This window comes from Narcine bancroftii, chromosome 7 (genome assembly GCF_036971445.1).
Source record: "Narcine bancroftii isolate sNarBan1 chromosome 7, sNarBan1.hap1, whole genome shotgun sequence".
Lineage (NCBI taxonomy): Eukaryota > Metazoa > Chordata > Chondrichthyes > Torpediniformes > Narcinidae > Narcine > Narcine bancroftii.
The window spans coordinates 10,890,169-10,915,602 of NC_091475.1; the positions used below are offsets into that span (position 1 = coordinate 10,890,169).

At 38.4% G+C, this 25,434-nt stretch overlaps 2 long non-coding RNA genes across 2 annotated transcripts in view; one reads left to right on the plus strand and one right to left on the minus strand.

The window, feature by feature from the left end:
- The window catches only part of LOC138739772 (uncharacterized), a 126,867-nt gene that overhangs the window by 82,364 nt on the left and 19,069 nt on the right, over nucleotides 1–25,434 (plus strand). The window lies entirely within an intron of this gene.
- LOC138739770 (uncharacterized) lies at nucleotides 5,667–17,600 on the minus strand. The gene is made up of 3 exons (XR_011342405.1): nucleotides 17,293–17,600; nucleotides 14,917–15,046; nucleotides 5,667–5,751 (listed from the first exon to the last, which is right to left on the minus strand). It is a non-coding gene; the product is annotated as an uncharacterized lncRNA (long non-coding RNA).

Sequence of the window (25,434 nt, forward strand, 5' to 3'; positions counted from 1 at the left end):
CCTTCTTTGGACGTGAGCCAGCAGAATGCCAAGGTTTTCTGATTAATAAAGCCTTTGACTACTTGCTTCATGTCTGCGGGTGCTCATTGATCGTGCCACACTGCCTATGACAGAAGAATTCTCATAATGAAGAAAAAAATCCCAAAATCAGAAACATTCTTCAGGAGGCAGGTGTGGATGTGTGAATGATTACTGTCCGCAGAAGATATCACAGAAATAGAGAGACTAGATTGCAAGATGCAAACCACTAGTTAGCCACAGAAACAGAATGGTCAAATTACAGTTTGCCAAGAAGTATTTAAAAAAAGTCTGAAGAATTCTGGAAAAAGGTTTTGTGGACAGATGAGACCAAGATTAACCTGTAACTAAGTGATGGCAAGAGCAAAGCGTGGAGGCGTAAAGGAACTGCCTAAGATCCAAAGGATACCACCTCATCTGTGAGACATGTATGGCTGCCACAGGCTTTGGCGCACTTATCTTCTTTGACGATGTAACTGCTGATGGCGGTAGCAAAATGAATTCTAAGGTGTATAGATACATCGTATCTACTCAACTTTGAACAAATGCCTTCAAATTCATTGGACGGTGCTTCTTCCAAACATACTACTAAAGCAACAGAGATTTTTCAAAGCTAAAAACTGGAAACTTCTAGAATGGCCAACCCAGTCACCTGATCTAAATCCAATTGAGCATGCTTTCTATATGCTGAAGAGATACTTCGGGGAGAAGACCTGAAACAAAGAGGAGCTGAAGATGGCTGTAGTAGAGACCTGGCAGAGCATCATCAGAGAAGATGCTCAGCACCTGGTGATGTCTATGAATCACAGACTTCAAGCAGTCATTGCATACAAGGGATATGCAACAAAACACTAAACATGACTCATTTAATTATAGATACCATTGCTATGTCCCAAATATTATGATGCCCTGAAATGAGGGGACTCTGTTTAAAAAGTGCTAAAAATTTCTACACAGTCAATCCAAAATGTACTCAAATACCGTTTAATAAAATCTGGAATGTGCACTTTATTTACATGTGAATTGATTACAAATTTAAAACTGTGGAGCACGGGGAAAATAAAGGGGAGAAAAATCGTGAACCAAATATAATGGAAGGCACTGTACTTTCCCACTGAGCTGCTCTACCCAATTGTAGTTAAATGCCTGTTTTCATGCTGTAAGACTCTATGCTTCTATGTTCTTCCTTAAACCAAAGTATATGCTGATTGGTGGGTTAATTAGCTAATTATACCTAGTTTAGGGAGGTGAGTGATAGAGAATTAGGGTGCAGTTGATGTCACTTGAAAGAGGTTACTGGGAAATCAATGGGGCATTGAGGATTGATGAGAATGTTCAAGGAGCTAGCATAGGCTCAGTGAGCTACATATGAGGAAATATGAGAGAGCAAAGCCTTCTCTCTGCAAACAAACTGGACCCAGTCTCAGTCTGCTGCCAAAATATATCACACTCTGAAATAAAGAGTTTTCACAAGTGCCTTGGCTGAAAATGGCAGAACATACTTTTCCAATGACCTCTAAAAGCTTCATGAACAGTAGTTGAACAGAGTGACTGAGACACATGCAGGGACATAATCTTCTTCAGTATACTACCCAGTAATTTACATCAAGTTAGGTGCCCTGACTGATGAAATGGAAATGAAAGGCACATGCTTTCATTAATTTGTCTGGTAATTGGGAACAGCAATATACTGAGTCGCAGTAAAAAAGATTCGCAGATATTGACTCCTTCAAGAGGCTTCCGAGAACTTTTCTACCCCACTTTACATTTTATGATGGACAAGCTTTGAGTCACCCGTTCTATCATTGGACCCTGTTGCCTCTGTTAGATGGGGTGTGAAATTTGTGGGATTCCAAACTAACTTCAAGTATTCAACATATTAATTGTCGCCCTTCAGCTCTGCACATACAAACTATGCTGGTGTCTTACCCATCTGATTTTGTTTTAAACTCAAGTTCATCCCATCAGTGTGATATATGTTGATAATTAGATTATTTTCATTCTAGTCTGCTCATTTAATGCCCTTACATATTGAAAAATATCTTGGAGGAAATTCAGCAATAAAAAAAAACATTGAATGTTGGACATTATTAGCACTGAGTCGAGAATTATTCCCTTAATTTCAAGGGCATTTCATCTCTTCAACTTTTATTGGCAGCTTTAACCAAATTAAAAGAAATAGTTACAAAAGGACACATGAAAAGCAGACAATTATTTAACCAATTTGTTGAGGTTAAATAGTTGGTAAGGTGGCTTGACCTTATTTGAGAGTTAAATGTAGTGTTGATTTGCATCATGGATCCATCTATCCAGAAAAAGAGTGGACATGATTTTTCTTTATTTTGCATCAACTCCAGGAGGAACACAGAGACTAACACCATCCTTGACCACCCTCATCTTTATTAAATCCTTCCTATCCAACATTTGGATAGGAACTCGCTGGAATTTAGAAGATTGAGAGGGGATCTCATAGAGACCTATAAAATTCTGGCAGGACTGGACAGAATGGATGCAGATGGGATGTTTCCAAGGATGGGAAAATCCAGAACCCGGGGCCATGGTTTGAGGATAATAGGCAAACCATTTAGGACCGAGATGAGGAGGAATTTCTTGACCCAGAGGGTGGTGAATCTGTGGAATTCATTGCCACCGAGGGCAGTAGAGGCAGGTTCATTAAATCTATTTAAGAGGGAATTAGATCTATTTCTTCAGTATAAGGGTATTAAAGGTTACGGAGAGAAGGCGGGGACGGGGTACTGAACTTTAAGATCAGCCATGATCTCGTTGAATGGCGGGAGCAGGCTCGAAGGGTCGAATGACCTACTCCTGCTCCTATCTTCTATGTTTCTATGAGCAAGGACTTTTTTTTCTTTAGAGTGAAGGAGGATGATAGGCAACTTAATAGAGGTCTACAAGATTCTGAGAGGCATAGTTAAGGTAGACAACCAGTGCCTTTTGCCTCAGAGTGGGAATATCAAATACCATTTAACTTTTTTAAATATAAATACCAGAGTTGTGGGTGCCTGGAATGCATTGCCAGGGATGGTGGTGGAAGATGGAACAATAGGGGCATTTATGAGACTTTTAGACAGGCACAAGGATGAAAGAAAAAGTGGGTTACAAGATAGGAGTGTTTAGTGTGATGGATTATATTATATTTTATATTATGTATAGATATGTTTTTGGAAGAGTTAGATTGGAGGTTTTAGTGTCTTCTTCTTTGGCTTGGCTTCGCGGACGAAGATTTATGGAGGGGGTAAATGTCCACGTCAGCTGCAGGCTCGTTTGTGGCTGACAAGACTGATGCGGGACAGGCAGACACAGTTGCAGCGGTTGCAGGGGAAAATTGGTTGGTTGGGGTTGGGTGTTGGGTTTTTCCTCCTTTGCCTTTTGTCAGTGAGGTGGGCTCTGCGGTCTTCTTCAAAGGAGGTTGCTGCCCGCCGAACTGTGAGGCGCCAAGATGCACGGTTGGAGGCGATATCAGCCCGCTGGCAGTGGTCAATGTGGCAGGCACAAAGAGATTTCTTTAGGCAGTCCTTGTACCTTTTCTTTGGTGCACCTCTGTCACGGTGGCCAGTGGAGAGCTCGCCATATAACATGATCTTGGGAAGGCGATGGTCCTCCATTCTGGAGACGTGACCCACCCAGCGCAGCTGGATCTTCAGCAGCGTGGACTCGATGCTGTCGGCCTCTGCCATCTCATGTGAAATGCAAGAACTCTGCTCAAACCAGACACTTCAGACCCAGTGACTTTGTAAAGACAATGGAAACTGCTGAAGGACTTCACAAGTATGTATTAATTGCACATGCTGTGGAGTAATGGATTATTGTTTTGAAAGCAATAGAGCAACAATGCCGCAATCTGTTCACCATTCTAAGAAGGTCATGAGGTTTTGCACACAAAGAGAGAGGTTTCTGCAGTCATGGAAAGCTGGCAGCTTGTTTAAAAACCCCATTTTGAAGATAGGTTGTGAGTTCTGAGTTCAGCCTGTTCAAGACCCCTGTGGTCCATACAAGAGGAAATGGCTGGCTCGAATGTTTCACCTGAAATAAGGGAAACAAAAAAGGAACTCTGGTGACCTGCAGAAGAAGTTATCATTTGGAAAACTCTGATGGGGCAAGATTCTTTGACAAGATACTGAAGTGGCTGATTGGAGGGAATCAGTTTGTATGCATCCAACGAGCAACGAATCCCTCTCTGAAACCAACAAGAACATTCTGACCAGTAACCAATTACTTTTAAGCACCAGAGCTTGGTGAAATTCATAAATGTTAAACTCTGTGCACAGTATAAGAATTGCCTGGTTCTGGTGAACTTGGAGGAGTGAGAAGTGAGATTGGACTGTGAATCAAAAAACTTTTCTGAACTTACATACACATTACATACACGTGTGCTTAGAATTAGAAGGGGGTTAAGTTCAGATAATAGTTATAAGTTAAAGTTTGATTTTTAAAAAAATGTTTAAAGAAAATTAAAAGCAACTTTTGTTTAAGTAACCATTTGTCTTAGTGAATTTCTTTTGCTGCTGGGTTTTGTGGTCCTTTGGGCCCATAACATCAGCATTTCTTTTTTGGTAGCAATATTTTGGTCGGTATTAAGGGTTTAAAGGCCTTTACTATGCTTTATATTCTATGTTCTATGACATTTGGAGCCTAGAGTCCATGCTTCAGGAGCACACTGTGGCTCACCTAAGTGGCAGAAAAAACACCGCTTCACAAACTACCAACCTGTTCATCTGTTCAACCATTTCCTTCTTTATGTGTGGAAGAGACTGTGGTTCCCATCTTGGCCTCTTCAGCCACCTCAGGACCCACAAAATCAGAGTGGAAGAAAATAAAAATGTGGAAGCTGGAAATCTGAAACCAAAAACAAGAAAATTCTGGAAACATTCAACCAGTAAGGCAATGTCAGTGGAAAGATTTATTCTGACAAAGGGTCTCTGACTTGAAATGTTACCTCTGTTTCTCTTTGCACAAATGTTGCCAAATCAGGGTGGAAGTTAGTCATTTGAGATTCCAAGGAACTGACCAAGAAGAAGCACAGCACAACTAAAGAGGGCTGCATTTGTAGTTATTTGTGATCTGATTTGCGGCCATCATGGTGGAAAATTCATGAACTGAAGTACACACTACCCTTTTCGTATCTAACATGAAAATTAGTCACAAGTGGTATAATCAGGCCATGTAAAGCATGCTCTCCATGCATGAGAACTGCCTTGGGAGAACACGCTCCTTGTTATCAGTGTATGTTGTACAGCACATCACACCAGACCCTCTCCGAGTCTATGGGATCAGAGAATCAAATTGTGGGCAGTGCTTTGCTATTGATTTACACCAACTTCAATGTGAGTTCAATCTGCACAGAAACATTACTTGTAGCACCCTTGTATCTGAAGGACATGGAATGTTTCAGTATGTTAATCTGAACTGGGTTTGGATTCTACAGTATAAGAACACAAGAAATAGGAGCAGGAGTTGGCCATCTGGCCCGTTGAGCCTACTTGGTCATTCAATGAGATCATGGCTTATCTAATGATGGCCAACCTGCCATGATGGCTTATCCATCAACCTGCATTTTCCCCATATCCCTTAATCCCTCTACTATGTAAAAATCTATCCAATCTTGTCTTAAATATATTTACTGAAGTTGCCTCCACTGCTTCAATAGGCAGCGATTTCCATAGATTCAGCACCATCTGGGATAAGCAGTTCTTCCTCATCTCCGTCCTTAATCTATGACATTAATGAAAACATTTAAGTCGGCAAAGTTTCCTGGTCTTTCCTTCTCTTTAAATGATAGGTATCTAAAGTTAAGTTTGAAGTTTAAATGTCCTTTCTCCCATTTTTAGAAAATCAGAAATGACTTGCTTCATAATGGAACTTCTTGTGGCCTGACTTGCTTGAAATAGCAAGTTCTTCTTTTGTGCAATTTGGGTTGTGAGATTTTGTTGGATCCAACCAAATTTTAACCTTAAATAAATTTAAAACAGCTCTTGAATTGCTCAAATTACCTTGTTGATCATTTGTCCCTGTGTAATGATGTGGAGGTTCCAGTTCTTTTTATTCGCATAGAATGTAAATGCACACTGATCTAAAGTATCCAAATTGATTAACAGACCACAAGATAGTTTTGCCATAGCAAGCAAAAGACTATGAACCACTTTTGGCCATTAAATTTTCCCACATGGTAAATATTATGGCATGATCTTCTTCCTTCATAACTCCTTGAGCATGTCCTTATTAATACTCACACCATTTTTCTACCTTTGCACATATTCTGTCTTGAAGTTGTTGTCCCATGCATTTAGTCCCCCCCCCCCCACACACATTCAGAACATCAGATATGCTTTGCAGTAAACAGAATACCATTGGATATCTTTGCAATCAGAGGAAGGCAAAACAAATTGCTTTGCTGTGTGACAATTCTATGGGTCTCTGCATTCATGTGACGAGGTTGATTATCTTTTAAAGTTTATATTTATTGTCAGAGCACATAAATCACATCTCATACAACCCCAAGATTCTTTTTCCTGGAAGCCAGGCAGAATTTCAAATTACCTGGAACCTGGGGTGCAGTGCTGCCCGAGCTCACCGGAGCACTGCTCTGGCACCTCATGGGGCTGCTCCGGCACCTCATGGCATCCCCTTCCCCCCCACTCTACTGAGTACTATTCTGGATATACAAGGAACCTGTTTCTTCCACATTTCACAGCATTTTATGCCCTGAAATACTTGAGGAACAGGGCTTATAATGAAGGGAAGTATGGGAGATAAAATACATAATGAAATAAAAATGGAAAATGTCAGAAAAACTCAGCAGCTCTGGCAGTAGCTGTGGAAAGAGCAACATGGTTAACAGTTAAAGATCCGAATTAGCTCAGCGCTTCCTATAACTCCCCATTTTGCAATAGGTTTCTTTTTGTATATTTCCTCTTCTTTTCTTTCTTTCTTTGGCTTGGCTTCGCGGACGAAGATTAATGGAGGGGTAATGTCCACGTCAGCTGCAGGCTCGTTTGTGGTTGACAAGTCCGATGCAGGACAGGCAGACACGGTTGCAGCGGTTGCAAGGGAAAATTGGTTGGTTGAGGTTGGGTGTTGGGTTTTTCCTCCTTCGTCTTTTGTCAGTGAGGTGGGCTCTGCGGTCTTCTTCAAAGGAGGTTGCTGCCCACCGAACTGTGAGGCGCCAAGATGCACGGTTTGAGGCGATATCAGCCCACTGGCGGTTTTTCAAACAACCCAAATAGAATTATCACCAGCTTTTCATCATGGAAGCCTGGCTTCATTGTATCAGGGTTTTTGTCTTTCTTTCCCCCCTCCCCCCATCATTTCAATGATAATTAACTTGTTTTCTCTCTTTCCCAGTTCCAACATCATTATTGGAAATAATGCAACATTTACACAGGCAACATTTGTCAAGAAAACAGAATGACCATTTCAGGTTGATAACCTTAATGTAATAACTGATAAACAGTTAGAAATCTAACATAGTTGCAGAGAAGGGAGAATAAATAAGTTGGAGACAAGAGAATAGCCCTTTTTCCACTGGCATCCCAGTTAATTGGTCATGCAGTGTCCCAGAATAGGCCACCTTTAACTGGGACACAGACTCCTTTTCCATTGAACACACTCATCCCCAGGGATCTGAATGAAATAGATGGATGTTGTCCTTTTTCCACTGGTTTAATCGGCACGCCGGTGATATGAGTCGGGGTAGAGGCCATCATTCCTGAGTGTGATTTGAAGCCAGCGTGCTGATTGTTTTTCTTTTCCACTGGACCTTTAACTGGTTAATTCCTGGGGCAAGGTGCCAGTAGAACAGGGGCTAATAACACAGATGATGGTGCTGGCTGAGAGAGGGATATGATAAAGCTGTTAATTACAATTGGTCTGTTTGAAGTTCAAGGGGCAGAAGAAAAATAAAAGAACCCCATTGCTGTGAGATACAGAAATAGCTGGAAATCCTAAATAAAAAAAATGCTGGCAAACAAAATGATTAATCTCAATGTTGGACATTTTCAATTTATTTCCTGCTTTTCACACCACCACTAGGTAGATCATCTTCAACTGCCACTTTCTCAGTCAACACCAATACTATTTATATCAGTCTCATTTGGCTTCACCCTCAGACATTCCCTTGATTTTCTCTTGTTCTTCTAATCATTAGGACAAACTATACAACCAGTCATAACCTGCAACAACATTGGTAAAACAATGCTTTTCAACAAATTCTTTTGTAACAATACACTGATTTATCAGCCTGATAGAGCGTCATCACTTGTCCTCAATGAAAATGATAGTTTATTCACTGGATTACCTCCAAACTTCACACATGGATTTCCAGTTATAAACAAACATGAATGCTCCTGGACACAGATAGAGAATTTCCATAATGCTACAAATAGATATGAAGTAACTTTAGCTGATGCAAGTTTTGCGGTTTAGTAAGGTGAGCCAAAGCAGAACTTTTCCAGGATCAGTCCTGACCTTTGCCCTATTTTATGTGCAAATTATCACCGTCCCGATGGTATTTGCAACTGACCCCAGTCCAGGTTCTGTGGTTTATACTTAGCTGCCTATTCTCAGTTAGGAGACATCAGTTAGAGGTATTCCCCAACATACATCTAGGTTCCATTCTGGATGACTGGTCTTTTCTCGGAATGGACACATGTTGGAATTGCGTACTTACCTTATAGTTGGTGTCCCAGGGTCCACAGGCTGGGTGTGGCATCTTGGTTCCTGTGCACATGCATGTCTTCGGTAGGCGCATGCGCAGTGAGTTTGCGCCTATGAGAATCAAGTGCCCTAATGATATTGAATTTGTACCCTTGACCCTCGCGCATGTGCCAACCGAATTACAATGCGTGAACCCACTGCGCATGTGCCAAGCAAAGACTTACACATGCACACAGGAATTAAGATGGCTGTGCCCAGGCTGCAAACCCTTGGATGGCAACTAACAAGTTAAATATGCACATTTTGGCTCTTTTGTGCCCTGCATCCCTGTTATAATTTGTTAAATACAACAAAGCGTAAATTTTATATTTTTTCTTATATAAAAAAATTGGTCGTATGTGTAGATGGACGCAAGTCACATAGGTTGCAAGTTGGGGAGTATCTGTACTTATTGGCCAACCACTTCAATCCGCACACCATTCCTATGCTCACATGTCTGTCCATAGCCTAATGCTCAATCCCATCAAGACCACTCATAAATTGGAGGAAGAACACTTGATTTTCTGTCTGGGCACTCTCCAACCAGATGATATTAACATCAACTTCTCTGGTTTCTGCTAGCCTCCTCTGTTCTCCCTCCCTTCCCTCTCCATTCACAGTCATCACCCCTCCCCCAGTTTGCTGGTGCGACCTCCCTCCCTTATCCACCTTTTACCTCCTGCCTGTGGGACCATGCCCCTCCCCCCTACCATTTTGTCCACATCTTGAAGGCCTCAGGCCCTAAACCTTGGTTATGAATTTTTATATTTGACCTGCTGAGTTTCTCCAGCATTATTTTTTCTTCAGAAATGGTGTCTGCAGACTTTCCTGTTTTACTTCAGTAACTTACTATAGACATTCTCCGCAGGATTGGTTGGAATGATTTGTAGGTTGTTCATTATAAATATCTATTTGCTGGACAGGTAATTGCATCTATGACAGGATTTTGGCAACTTGTGGTCTGAGTTCAAAGGGAATATGCAACTGACTTTACTGTGATGTTAATGCAACTGCCTGTGAGAAGGGCTGGATATTTCTCCAAGTTATCATATTTAGCCCATTAGGAAAAGTGTCAGAATCTCTTCCATTTACTGGAGATTGTAATTTCAATCCAAAAGTCTAATTATAGTTATTTTAAAATGCAGACAGACAAAATTCGTAACTTCCTTTCTTAAAACTCAACTTTTCATTTCTGTTCAACTTTCAAATGTTACCATTGGGGAAGTAAATCTGCCCTCCTTTCCAGCATGGATTCAGAACAACTGATGTTGACTGGGTAGCAGTGATGGATAGTTTTACCATGGACATCCCATCAATTAATTAATAAAAGAAAGGTAGGGGGTTCTGAGGTTATATGGTGGGTTTACCCATACTGTTTCTGACCAAACACAGGAGAGTGTGCTGACTGACTGCATCACAGTCAGGTATGGGGACACCAATGCCCCTGAGCTCAAAGCCCTGCAAAAGGTGGTGGACACAGCCCAGGACATTACAGGCGGAAACAGTCCCCACCTGTGATAGTACAGATCTATCACCAATGTACATAGTGTATATAGTTACTGCATCTAGACTGTGCTTACAGCGATTGGCTGAGAGCTAAGCCACACCTATTGTCTGGGCCTTAAAGGGTTGTGTCCCTAGCCAGGTCGGATCATTCCGGACTGGTTGGCCACCTGTGAAGAGCTCCGGTCTTTTGCCAATAAAAGCCTTGGTTTGGATCAACAAGTCTTTGGTTCTTTCGACGAGCTCTACACCACCATAGAGAACATCTACAGGGAACACTGCCGTTGAATCCACACCTCCCAGCACATGCTCTGTACTCACTGCTACCATCAAGAAATTATAGGTGCCACGTTCATAAACAAAACTTTGAATTTTTTGCCTCCAATAATAATCAATAGATTTATCCAAATTTCTCAAAATTAAGCTGTGCTTAGATCTGAAATTCTACGATCCTCCTAAGATAGCTGCAGTTAAATTGGGCAGGGCAATTAATGATTCATTTGTTGCCCAAGATGTTTTCTAAATTGAGCTGAGTGGCTAAACCTTGTGGTTCAGGGAGGCACTAATTATGAAAGAGAAAAGTTTGACAAATAGTGTGTTCATGATGATTACAAGAATGAGGCAAGGTGGGTGAGAAAAGCAGCGGTATAAACACGAATGAGACAAACAGCTCAAAATATGGCAGGATATTTATAAGGCTCTATAATAACTATATTATTTTGGGTTGACCATGAGACTAAGATATAGGAACAGAACTAGGCAATTCAACCCTTAGAATCTGCCCCACTATTTAATCATGAGCTGATCCATTTTCCCACTCAGCCCCACTGCCTGGACTTCTCCCCATAACCTTTCATGCATTGGCTAATCAGGAATGTATCAATCTCTGCCTTAAATAAACCCAGTGGCCTGGCCTCCTCAACCAGCTGTGGCACAAATTCACCACCTTCTGGCTAAAGAAATTTCTCCACATCTCTGTTCTAAGTGAACATGCTTCTCAATCCTATTGTGCCCTCTTGTCCTAGACTCTCCCATCATGGTAAAACAACCTTTCTACATCTACTCTGTCCATGCCTTTCAACATTCAAAAAGTTTCAATGAGATTCTCCTAAATTCCAACTTCTACAGACCAATAGACGCTCCTGATATGATAACCCTTTCATTCCCAGATTTATCCTTGACAAGCAGAAATAGACAATGAACCAGAAAGTGTTTAATTTTAAAACACTAATTTCTAACATTTAAACTATAGTCTTAATTTTTAAACTATCCTTAACACTAAATCTATCCCCAACTATGTGTACATTATACCCAAACCATTTCAGTCCAGGCCAAAATCTAGAAATTCACTTCAATATTTAGTCTTTCAAATTCAGTGTTGAAGCGAAGGCCTTTGAAATTTGATGCCCAGAATTCATGAAGAACCGATGAGAAGACTGGAGTTGTGCCTGCTATAGACTCACGAATTCTTCTTGCGTTGCCTTTGAAGAAATGTCCATCCACACAAACTGTGGTCATAACACTCTTGGTCCTTTTGTAACTGGGCAGCCTCCAAGACCCTGGCAACAGGTGACCTTCACTGTTAGTCACAATCAAAATAAAGCAATTTGCTTCCCAAAAGGCTCCCCCCTCACCGGCACAGGTCAATCCATTGAAAAGGCCCAGTCATTCCCAGAACATGCTTTGCTCTGAATTCCGCAAAAAAAAAAATGGCTGGTCCCAAGAGCTGCTTCAAAAAGCTGTTTCTCTCCAGCCGTCAGAACAGTTCTCCCCTGCAAAATCACCATGTCTTTGCAAATGTATTGAATCTGGAACAGACTGTGACAAACCTTTCCTCAGTTCTTCCATTGTATCGAATTGTTGCTGGGCTGTGACTTGTGCTGTAACGGTGCTTGTGTGAAATGTTAAATGTTAACTGTGACCATTCAGTTCCTCTTGTCTATACTATCCCTTAGAGTGATAATCCCATTTTACTAAAATAGTACCAAACACCTAGAATGATTGATATTGTTAAGAAATATTCATAGCTTTTAAAAAATTTCTAATTTTCACTAAACATTTTAAAATAAATTAGAAAAGTATAAACAAAAAAATTGTTCAGTTTGGGATGCCAGTGCTAAAACAAATGCAAGTTTTGGGTGCTGCACCTTGAGGGGTGCTGGACAAATGGTGAGGGGTGCTGGACAAAGTGGCGACTGTTTGCCTTACAGTAGACAAAAGTTAAAAAAGAATTTCATGTAACATCCTAAATGTAGTACGAAGTGACAATAATAGAACCTTTACCTTTCCACACATGATTCTTCGATGACATTGAAATTTCTTACCCTAAACTTTAATATTGATTTGCGAGACTTCTAGATCATTGAATCTCTTTGATCCAACATTCTTTTCTTTTGTTACTGTAATCTGTTATCCATACCAAATTATCTTTAAGGTGAAAGGTCAGTGGACAGTGTCTGGTCAATGATGGTCAGATGGAAATTTATAACTACTTTCAGTATGTCTGCTGTCTTTCCAGATCAATTATGTTGCTCTAATCACATCCAATACTTTCATCTGTGATTAAACAACATCTCTATCTTATAATAACTCGAGACTCTTTGGAAACCTCTCTATTGATCTTTTAAAATAGAAGGAAGGAAAAAATAAAATTATTGCGGTTGCCTGTGGCAAAACCATGACAAATGAGTATCTAGAGTGTTGTGGAAGGTCTGTTGGAGAGTTGTCCATTCTCTGTCAGAGTGCGTACAAAATACTTGTGTTTCATAATGAATCAGTCTTCTTCATTGCTGGTACACAAGTGAAAATGTTTTATGCTTTCTCCTTTCTCAGTAGACAAGTCCTTCCAATCCACAGTTAGTGTACATAGCGATTCAGGCCAAACTCTCTACAAACAAACTTTTTTCTTATAGAATTATGTAGGTTTAAACAAGATATAAATCTCAAAAGCAAGCCAGTTAGCTTACCAGTTTAAACCCACCAACTCCCACAGCTACATTGACTACACCTCTTCCCACTCTGTCCCCTATAAGGATTCCATTCCATTCTCTCAATTCCTCCTTCTCAGTCGCATCTGAACTCAGGATGAGGGCTTCCATGCAAGGTTCAAACAACTTTGCTTTCCCTTTACCACTCACCCACATATCCTTCATTAACCACACATCTGCCCTGGCCCCTTCCGCTCCCACACGCAACAAGGACAGGATTCCCTTGTCCTTTTCTACTACCTCACCAACCTCTGCATCCAACATATCCTCCTCTGCCATTTCCACCACCTATTACATGATTCCCACCACTAGACTATATTCCCCTCTCCTCCCCTCAGCCTTCTGCAGGGACCACTTCCTCTGTGACTCTCTTGTCCACTCCTTCCTCCCCACCAATTATCCACTTGGGACCGAACCCTGTGACCACAGTAGATGCTCCACACCTCCTCCCTCAGCACCATTCAAGGCCACAAACCATTCTTCCAAGTGAAGCAACATTTCACTTGTGAATCTGCAGGGGTCATCTACAGCATCTGGAGCTCCTGCTGTGGTCTCCTCTACATCAGAGAGGCTGACCACAGACTGGGAGATCACTTTGTTGAGAACTTCAGCCCTGGCGTGGATCTCCCTGTGGCTACCCATTGCAATTCTCCATCCCATTCCCTTGCCGACATGCCTGTCCATGGTCTCATGCACTTCCAGATGGAGATCACCCGTAAAAAGGAGGAACACCCCATTGGCTATCCTATCCCTGTCTCTTTTCACACAGACATGATAAATTCTCATCTATTTCCTGATCATATCCAATTTAAACCTTTTTTTAGTCTGGATTCCACCCCCATGGTTTGAATTCTGAGACTTTCTGATATAAACTGCTTTTGTCTTTTCTGATTTTTCCTTGAAGAGGGGCTCAGGCCTGAAACATCGGCCATATATTGCTCCTTCCTGACAAATAGATGTTGTGTGTCCATGATAGCTCACTAGTTAGGTGAAAGCCAAGGAACTTGGTGCTCTCCACTACAATGTTTTTGATGTGTAATGGAGGGAGGTTGTTCCTGGTCCTCCTGAAGACCACAATCATCATCGTCTTGTCCATATTGAGACTCAGGTTGTAAATCTTGCACCATAACCATGAGATTTTCTACCTCTTCTCTGTCGTGTGATTCATTGTTATTGCTGATAAGGGTTGTTCCCTCAAAATAAATGATCTTTAAAAGGTCAGTCATGTTCTTCTTGTAGGTAGATGGCCTCACAAATTTCAGCCAAATCTAGTAGACTGAACCAGACTACTCAGTCTCACTAATCCATGGAGGTTTCAGCAAGATCACCTTAAAATTAAGTGACCAGAAATGCAGGGGAAATGCTGCAACAAGGGAAGTGATCTCATTCTTTGTCAGATCAGAAATGAGTTGATAAAAGAAAGATAGACAATAAGAGAATGTATTATAATTTGATACAGACTTGTAGAACAGAAAAGTTAATTCAGAGAATGAGACAAATATGAATTGGGGGAAGAGGGCTCATAAGGTGTTGGCTTGTCAATTAAAGCCAGAACAGGCTTATAGAACTATTAATGCTATTAAAAGAAATTTAAAAATTACCGATAAACCTCAAGATATAAATGATTCTTTGAGATGTACATAAATTAGCATAAAAATCTCAATCTAATAATGATGAAATAAAGATTAATAATTACTTATCTGATGTTCATCTTCCTTCTATAAATTGGTAAGATGAAGATTTGGATTCCCCATTTACAGTTAAAGTTATTCATGCATTCAACTCTATGCAAAATGGCAAGTCTCCAGGTGAAGATAGTTTTCTCTCTGAATTTTTATAAGAAATTTAGATTTAATTGAGGTATTGAAACAGGCAATGGAAGTCCACTCTTTACCAGAATCTTTTTCTAATGCAAATATAACTAATAATCAAGAAAGATAGATATTTGTTAAAGACTGAATCTTATAGACCAATTTCATTATAAAATTGATTATAAAATTGTAGTTAAAGTTTTAGCAAATAGATTGGCTATTTACCAAATTTAATTAATTTAGATTAATCTGGATTTGTTAAAAATGGTAATTTGTAGATAATATTGTTAATTAGCTTAATTCATGCTTATCAGAAGAAATCTGCCTTAGCAATGGTTTATCATTAGACACTGAAAAGGCATTTTATAGATTAGAGTCAATTTTTTTATTTAAGGTGTGCTGAAGTGGTGACAAATATCTTCTGCTTTTTTGTATTAATGAGATCAACTAGACAAGGATGTCCTTTGTCCCCAGCTTTATTTGTTTTAGCTATTGAACCTTTTGCACAATTAATAAGACAAGATATTAATATTAAAGGAATTAAAGTTAATTCTGATAAATTTAAGATTAATTTATTTGCTGACGTTTTGATTTATATAACAGATCCTGAAAATTCTTGGCTTTCATTTTATACAAGATTAAAGGAATATAGTGAAATATCATGTTATAAAATTAATTGTGATAAAAGTTAAATTATGCCTTTGGTTGAGGGAGATTATACTCAATGTAAAAAAAAATGTTCAATTTAAATGGTCAGACAATGGAATTAAATATTTTGGTATTAAAATTGATAAAAATTTGGATAATTTATAAAAGTTGAATTATTTACCATATTTAATAAAATTAAAAAGGATTTGAATAGATGTAATTATTTACCTATAACTTTAATAGGCAGAGTGAATTGTATAAAGATAATATTTTCCCAAGGATTCAATACCTTTTTCAATCCATTCCTTGTAATATACCTCAAAATTTATTTTAAGGATCTAAATTTAATAATTCGAAAATTTTCGTGGACATGTAAGAGTACCTTTAGAGAAATTAACTTGGAAATTTGAATTAAGAAGTTTACAGTTTTCACATTTTCAAACATATTATAAAGTTGCTCAGTTGAAATTTATTAATGGAACGTTTGATTTAGATAAATCTGTAATGTAATAAATCTGTAAAGAGGCTAATATAGAATTAACTGAAATAGATGAAAAATTGATATTAGAATTTATTTATAAATGGAATATCAAATTATTAATTGGCAGTAAAAATCCACCTGTACTGACACATTTAATTGAATTATGGGATAAAATAGATTATGATAGGTGGGAAGATTTCATGTAAAACACCTTTATATCAAAATAAACTTTTGTTTAAAAAATTTAAAGATATGGAATCAAATGGGGATTAAAACAATAGAAGATTGTTTTGAAGCTGGTTATTTAATTTCTTTTCAATGAATTAAATAAAAATATAATGTTCCAAATAACACATTTTTGTTATTATCAAGTTAAAGCTTTTTTTAAGTCACAAATTAGGTCAAAGGTTAAGGTTACCTAGACAATCTGAGTTAGAAATTTTTCTTACTAAAGGAGGTATTAATAAATTTATTTCAGAAATATATAAAATACTTCAAAGGAAAATGCCTAAATCAGATATTCATAAATTGAGATTAAAGTGGGAAAATGATTCAGGTAGAACAATAGATCAAGATGATTGGAGAATGATATGTGAAGATAACATGACTAAAACTAATAATGCAAGATATAGATTAATACATAATATTTTTACATCAATTATATTTAACACCTCAAAAATTAAAAAGATTTACTTTATTCAGAATTATGTTTTAGATGTCATAAAGAGACAGGTTCTCCCTCATCTCTCCCCCTTCCCTGCCCCCCTACGACTTGGCAGTGTATTAAGGTTAAGTCATTCTGGATACAAATTAAAGCATTTTAAGAGAAAGTATTAAAGGTTAATCTTCCATTATATTCAATGTTATTTTTATTAGGAAATATTAAAATATTTCATTTAAAATTAAAGTTAACCATGTATCAAATTGAAATTTTACCACTGGAAATGTGTAGCTATTACTTGGAAGCTTGATATGAATTTGGGAATGCAGAGATGGCATATTGAAATGAGATCTCGTATTCCTTTTGAAAAAAAATAACATAATATACATTATAAACATAATTTCTTTTTGAAAATATGGAGCCCATATTTACAACAAGTTGGTTTGAAAATTTAAGCTCTCAATGGCTCACCCTGATGTGGTTCTCGGATTCATGGCAGTTGATTTGAATTTGTATATCCATTGATAGTTTCCTTTCTTTCTTAGGGGTATTTAGGAGTGAGAGTGAACATAATTGCAATATAAATGATCCTCATTGGTATTGACAAGTTGGATATGGAGAGGATGTGTATATATATATATATATATATATATATATATAAAATTCACTATTAATTGAATGTACTGTAGTTTTAAAATTTTAAATGAAATATTCAAATAAAAAGAAATGAGTAAACCACTGGACAAAGGGAACTGGCATTTATAGCAGGGTTGCTGGGCAGTATCTGAAATATTTGAGAGCCTATTAGGAATGCAGTATTCTTAATAAACTCCATGATATTAAATATTTTTAAATTGCCAATAAGCAATAAGTTTAATAAATAGTGAAGCACATGAGGGGGGGGGGGTCAAATGGCCTCATCCTGGTTTTCCTTTGTGATGTCATATTACAACACATTTTATTACTGAAGAAAGACATTACAAGTCATCTGTGATTATTCACTGCAAGGCAACATTTTAAAGTATTTCAGATACTAATGAAAGTAGAGCAAACTTGGAATATCATGTTAAGTCAATTGTCATCTGATTGCACAAGTACAACCTAATGAAACAGTTCTCCAGTCTTCAGTGCAAAGCATGCAGACATACATTTTAAAATGTAGACATACAGCATGTTAACAGGCCCTCTTGACCCATGAGCCCATGCTCCCCAATTGGCCTTCAAGCCCCAAAACTTTTTTGAAGGATGGGACCCTGGAAGAAACCCATGCAGACACAGGAAGAACGCATAAACTCCTTACAGTCAGCATGGGATTCAAAACCATCCTGATTGCTAGCACTGTATCAGCATTGCACTGACGGCTAACTGTGCTTTCTCCAAGCCAGACAACATGGATCCAGACAAACATATGCAGGACAAGTCCTCTTATATACAAACAAATAAATAGTTCCATAAATACAGTACAAAGATGATAAGCAGTTCCTTTGGTCCTTCAGTATCCTCACTGGAAGAGTGGGCCTAGCAGTTTAAGGGTAAAGCCAATGTATTTGAAAGTATTGAGGAACAAGGTGTCAGTGAGAATGAGGCTACTTGGTCCTTGAAGTCTAAGATTTAGTAAGATTGTCACTGACCTGATTAATCTCAACCCTGACTTCCCACATACTATGCTCAAGATATTCGCATCCCTCTGCATAACAGAGTTCAATGTCTTGTCATTCAGATCATTTGTTGCTAAACTGGACAATATTCATGGAACACACATAATTTGCCAGATCTCTGACTACTCAATACCTTTATATCCTTGTATACATTTTCTTCACAACTTACTTTGCCACCTACCATGGTATCATTTAGCAAATTCAGTAATTAAAGTGGCCGCTCAGATGGACAGGGTGATGAAAAAGGCATTTCACATACGGGGCTACATTGTATACAAAAGTTGGGATATCTTGAGACAGCTGTACAAGTCATTGCAATAGGGCGGGTATCGTTAAGTTGGAAAAGATGCAGAAGAGATTTATCAGCGTGTTACCGGGGCTTGAGGGCTTAAGTTACAGGGAGAGGTTGGATAGGAGGAGTCTTTATTTCCTCAAGTGTAGGAGGCTGAGAGAGGTATGAAAAAGGGCATAAATAAAGTGAATGCTCACAGTCCTTTTTCCCCAGGGTAATAGATTCTAGAACTAGACAGCATAGGTTTAGGGTGAAAATGGCAAGATTATAAAGACCTGATTGGCAATTCTTTAACTCAGAGGGTAAACTGTATCTGGAATGAGCGGACATAGGAATCTCTAGAAACAGGTACAATGAAGGTGTTCAGAATATATTTGGACTGTTGAATGGGATAAGAAGAGTTTTGAAGGATATGGACCAAATGTACTCAAGACCAGACCAGAATGGTAACCAGGTCTACATGGACAAATTGTGCCAAAGTGCCTGCTCCATGCTGTATGGCTTAATAACTATGACCCTTGAATGATTGCTCTGTTTTCAGTTAGCCAGCCATCTTCCAGCATCATGAGGTTTTAGTTTTTGCAATAACCTTTGATGTAGCATCTTATCAAATGCCTTCCAGAAATCTTAGTTTAGTACATCCATCAGTTCCCCTTTATCCACAGCTCACATTACCTCTTCAAAGAACTCCAATAAATTGATCAAACATGATTTTCCTGTCACAAAACCATGTAAACTTTGTCTGATTGCCACAAACTTTTCTGAATACCCTGCTGTAATGTCTTTAATAATAGCTATTATTCTTCCTATCTCTTCCATTTTATTACTTGAATTAGATCACTTGGGGGTTGTCAGAAAGCCCTTCTTCTTCCCACATGAGGTTTTAAAACCTAAAACCTGAAACTGGTGATGTCAGATCAATTGAATGCTTCAGAGCTGAGATGAAGAGATTCTTAGAAAGGAGGGTATTAAGGGTGACTGAGTTTGGATGCAGATTTGGCCTGAAAGGTGTGGAATGTCTTAAGGACTAAATATTCTGCTCCCTGGTCATATGTTCCTACCTCACATTGATATTTCTGAGTTGATAGGAAAGGTTTAGTGGGGTGCGCATCTAGTTCAGGTAAGCAACTGACCAGCATCGATGAGTTAGGCTGAAGGGTCTATTTCACTGGTGTATAATTCAATGGCTCTGAATCTATGACCTAGGATTCAATATTAATTGTTTTAAAGTAAAGTTTGAAAGTAAGTACAAAAAGAAGTATTGTGAAAAAAAGTAATGGCATAAAATCGAGGCACATTCACAGCTATAATTAAATGATTATAACTACCATAAAACGAGTTTTACATTTGCTTGAGACTCACTCTGACAATGCCTAGCTAATACACCTGCATTAAAAATAAACAATTTAAAAGACAAAACTACTATACTGTACTAAAACTGAACGGATTCAGATTTCAGATTTATTGTCAGTACATCCATGACATCACATACAATCCTGAGGTTCTTTTTCTTGTGGGCAAGGTAGAATTATTGGTAGTGTGAGAAAAACTACACAACGTACACATGTAAACAAATAGTGAAATGTAAACAAACTGACTGCAATACAGAGAGAAAAAAAACCCTTCAAAAGTAACCGTCCTTAAATGAGTCCCTGAGTTTATCATTGAGGAGTCTGATGGTGGAGAGGTTCCTGAACTTGGTGGTATGAGTCTTGTGACACCTATACATCTTTTTCTTTGATGGCAGCAGCGAGAACAGCATATGGTGGGTGGTGTCGATACTTGATGATTTCTGCTCCTCTCCGACAGCAGTGATCCCTGTATATGTTCTCAATGGTGGGGAAGGTTTTACCTGTGATGTCCTGGGCTGTGTCCACTACATTTTGCAGTGCTTTTCTCATGGGGGCATTGGTGTCCCCATACTAGACTGTGATTACTATACTATCTACCACATATTTGAGAAATTTGCCAGGGATTCTGATGTCATACCAACCTCTGGAAACTCCTGAGTAGGTAGAGGTACTGACGTGCTTTCTTCACAGAGCCATTAATGTGTTGGGTTCAGGAAAGATCCAAGATAGTGACTCCCAATAACTTAAATTTGCTCACCCTTGCCACCTCTGATCCCATAATGATCACTGGTCAGTGCACCTCTGATTTTCCCTTCCTAAAGTTAACAATCAGCTCCTTGGTTTTGGTGACATTGAGTGAGAGGTTGTTGTTGGTGCACCATTCAGCCAAGTTTTCAATCTCCCTCCTTAGGCTGACTCATCGCTTCACTTGCATGAATATATAAACCTTAAAGAATTTTACTTTATTTTCAGATGCATTCTTTGAAAACATTTAACTGTCGCTGCATCTGCAGGTTCCTCCCCCTCCAAAGAGCCGCCCCAAAAGACGAACAATAATCATGATAGACAATAACGACCCCCCACCCCCGCACTTCCACCACATTTACAGATAAAGCCTTACACATATAAGGAAATTAATTATTTACTAAAGGTAAAGACTCTTTCTTAGCCGGGATAAGGAGACACTTTAAGAGAGTCACCTCAATGGTGAACAGCATCAACCAGCTCCTCATCCTAAGTGACACCATTTTAGTGAAACACAACTTTATTCAAACAGCTGCTACGAACAAAGCATGAGCAAGGCCCTCCACTGGCTGAATATTTGCTCCCATCTTCACCAAAGATTTGTGTGCTGCTTCAGAGAACATTTACAATTTTAAACTTTTATTTAAATTTTCATTTATTTTATATATTTTTAAAATTTTCTTTGATTCTTTTTTTGCCTGTCGCTTGAGGTTGCAGGTTTCTTTAATTCCTGATAACAGGGGTTTTACTGTATTAATAACTGGTAAATGCAGGAACGTAAACAGCTTTTTACTCTTGGATAAGTCTATCATACGGTTCTTTCGGTAAAGTGCTGAGGTACATCCTCTGTACAGTTCAAGAGACATACAAAAGTTGGGTTACACTGCTGAGCATACAAGAACCACAGCGGTGGTCTGACAGGTCTCAGCTGACCACAAAGCCACACTCAGATGGAAGTGGAACCGCTCAACATCATTATAATTAAGCTTAGTGGTTTATCAGGCACAAAGAATCACAGCAAACAGTTGAGGGAAAGGGCACGGCATACCTGAACTAGTGTTAGGAATTTTTATTCAGTGCTAGGATGTAAATAAAAATGCCCCAACAAGAATATCGATATTGCAGCATCTTTATTGATAGGCAGCCAACTGTGGGATAATAACTATATGGTGTCTTTAAGCCTGAAAACCTTTTACCATCACAATTGAGCAAGGGCGCTTTGCATTTTCCTGTTTCACATTGATTAATCCTCAAAGCTTTCAGGGGGAAGTTGTTTTAACAATCCATTACTGGCCTCAGTTGCTTCTATGGGATGTACAATGGTGGTTAAAACAATTAAACCAAGTTTCATTACTTGTCGTGGGAGGTGATGTTACTATAGTATGGCAGCTGTGAAAATAAATCCGTATCAGGAACAGTAACAAAACAGAGTACAAGACACCCTTTTGATTACTTGAGGTTGTCCCATCGTTCTAAAGTTTTAAACATGCAAGTTCTACTGAAAGCACAGAAATGCTGAAGGAACTCAGCCGGTCTCACAGTGTCCATAGGAGGTAAAAATATATAACTAACATTTTGGGCCTGAGTCCTTTGTCAAGATATCAGCAAAAAGCAGACAGGCAACTGAATAAAATAGCTACAGGAGGAGGAGCACAAGCCATCAGGTAAAATATGATTATTGGAGACATCGTGTTAGGGAAAGAGAAGGGGTTCTCCTTTCCTCCAGCTTGGCATTCAAAGAGCTACCCCACTCCTCTGATCAGTTCTCACTTTTCCTCTTGTCCTCCGATCCATGTCCAATTATGGCCTGTTCTCCTCCTCCCTTAGCTTTTTCATCCAGGTGCCTTCCTGCTTTCTGCTCATACCTTGACTAAGGGTTCAGGCTCGAAACGTGGATTATATTTCTTTACCTCCATTGAGTTCCTCCAGCATTTTTGAAGTAAATCACAAAATTCTGCAGACCTGCTGAACACTTTTTAAAATTTTTACTACAATCACATCATCTGACATAATCTGCAGACTTTCATGTTTCACATATAAGATCTAGCATTCAGATTTAGGTTGACAGGTTTAAAGATATATTCATCCATTCATGAGTTAGACAGAAGTTGAACTATCTTTTCCTGACAGTGTAAATCATATTTTTGGTATTGATGAATTGCCCATTACCAACCTCTAATCTGATCTTTTTCCAACATGACCATAGCTCCTCAGCTCCCAATCAGCTCTGAATCAAATATATCTGTTTTTCATTGTGCACCTCACAGTGAGCTTTGGTTAAGAAAGGCATGTATTGTTGTGCACGATATCATGGGTAACTGATTTGTTCAGTATTTTGGACAAAATGTCCCTTAGCCTACCATGTATCCATCATAAAAGGGGCCATTAGCATTATCAAGTGCAATGAACTGAAAGTTTTCTCGATGTGGATCCAATATCGCACTCAAAGTATCAATTCACATGGATTTCCGAGGGAAGTTGTAACAGAAATTGCAAAGGTTCTAGTCACAATTTTCGAATCTACCTCAGATATAGAAATAGACAACATTGTAAATATGAAGAAGAGCGGACATGGGCCCATTGATTGAATGTCTGTGGAAGGGAACTTACAAGAGCTGGGAATCCAGGACAAAATGAATTGGCACTTGGTAAAACATGGCTCACAAATTAGACAACACAGAATTGAGAAAGGCTAATATTTTTTATTCTAATTTTCTTTTTCAATATTTTTATTGGATTTTGCAGTAATAGTATATAAGAGCCATAATTAAAGGTTATATATAGAAAGGAATATTCAGAATAAAGCAGTTATACAAGAAAAATAAAACGATTATATATAAATTGAATATAATAACAGTCAGACTGAAAAAAAGTAGCAAATACTTAAACATTTGCAATATATGGGCTAATTGAAAAAGATAAAAAAAGTAACTATTAAACTACAAGTTCTACCCCCTTCCCTTCTGACGTTAACAGGTAAGTACATATAATTTCACGACCATTAAAAGAAACCACAAACTCACAAAGCAAGATCCAAGTGATCTTATAAATTATGAAAATAATTGATAAAAGCACCCCATAAACTTAGAAAATTTAAATCTGTCATCATATCAGATAGCCATTGAGGGACAGCATCTAATTTAATTGAGATCTTTGATGAAATGGCGGGGAGACATATTAAAGCTGTTATGGTTGGTATTTGTATGTTCAAAGGTGTTTGATAAAGTATTGTGTAATAAATTTGCGAGCAAAGTTGGACTCCAAAGGCATTGACAGTACTGATGCAAAATTACGGAAGGGACTGAAAGAAGAGAGTAGTGGTGAATGATTATTTTTTTCAAACTGGATGGAAGTGTGCAGTAATGCTCCCTTGGGGTCAGTATTAAAACCAATACATTTTTTCAGTATGGTTTAATGAATTAGATGGGTGCACATGTCATCATTTCAAAATCTGCAGCTGACATAAGATTCAGAGATGCAACAAACAAAAGGAGGATCGTAACAGATTTCAGTAGGATGTAGCAAGAACAGTGAAATGGGCAGATCAAATTTACTGTAGAAGCGACACGTTTCTGTGCAAAGAGGGTGCAGGTGCAGAGGGACCTGGGAAGTATAAATAGTCAGCTATTGATATAGCAGAACTAGTTTAACAGGTCGTGTTAAATAAAACAGAAAGTTGCCACTGAGCTGGACAACAGATGAATAACAGATAAAGAAAAATGACATCTAGGATCCTTTCAAAAACTGCAGACAAGTCATGGGATAGACAATGTCTTGTGGCCAATTAGAGGAGATGCCACTTGTTGGGCCATTTCAGTCTTGTGACAAAAATCAAAATCAAACTGGAACATTGATATACCCATAACTTGCTTTTATTCAATTATTTAAGTAGAGTTGAACTCTAATTCTTTTGTAACCTCATGTTATATAAAAAAAATAATTTTCTTGTTTGGAACATCTATAATAGCTTAAAGTCATAACCTTGAATGAGTTACTCTTCAGCACTGGAATGTAGATCATGATGACATCAGCAGTAGAACCAAAGGAAAGAAGATATCCTCTAAATACTTGTTGAATGCCTCTATCTTTTTCAATGAATTCATTAACCTTGTTGAAATTATTTTAATGTTATATAATTTGAATTGAATAATCCCAGGAAGTTCCATTAGAGGGAATTAAATTTTGGTGTCGTATTTTAATTATTTTTCTCCTGAACTTGAACCTTTTTTTCTTTGTGTAGAAATATAAATTGATACCTCTCAATATCCTCTCTAATATAAAGCTTTGGATCTGTGCTTCATATTCTGATTCCTCAAATGGAATAGTTTAAGCTGCATTTATTAAGTTGGTCCAATGTAAGTCATTGTGAGCTGCACACAAAATGCTGAAGAAATTCGGCAGATCAGGCAACATCCATGGAAGGCAATAGAGAGTCAACATTTCAGGTCAAAACCCATGGATGCTGCCTGATCTGTTGAGTTCCTCGACCATTTTGTGCATTTCTCCCGCTTTTCCAGTACCAGCAGTATCCCTCATTGTGAATCATTCATTCTTTTCCTATTTTCTA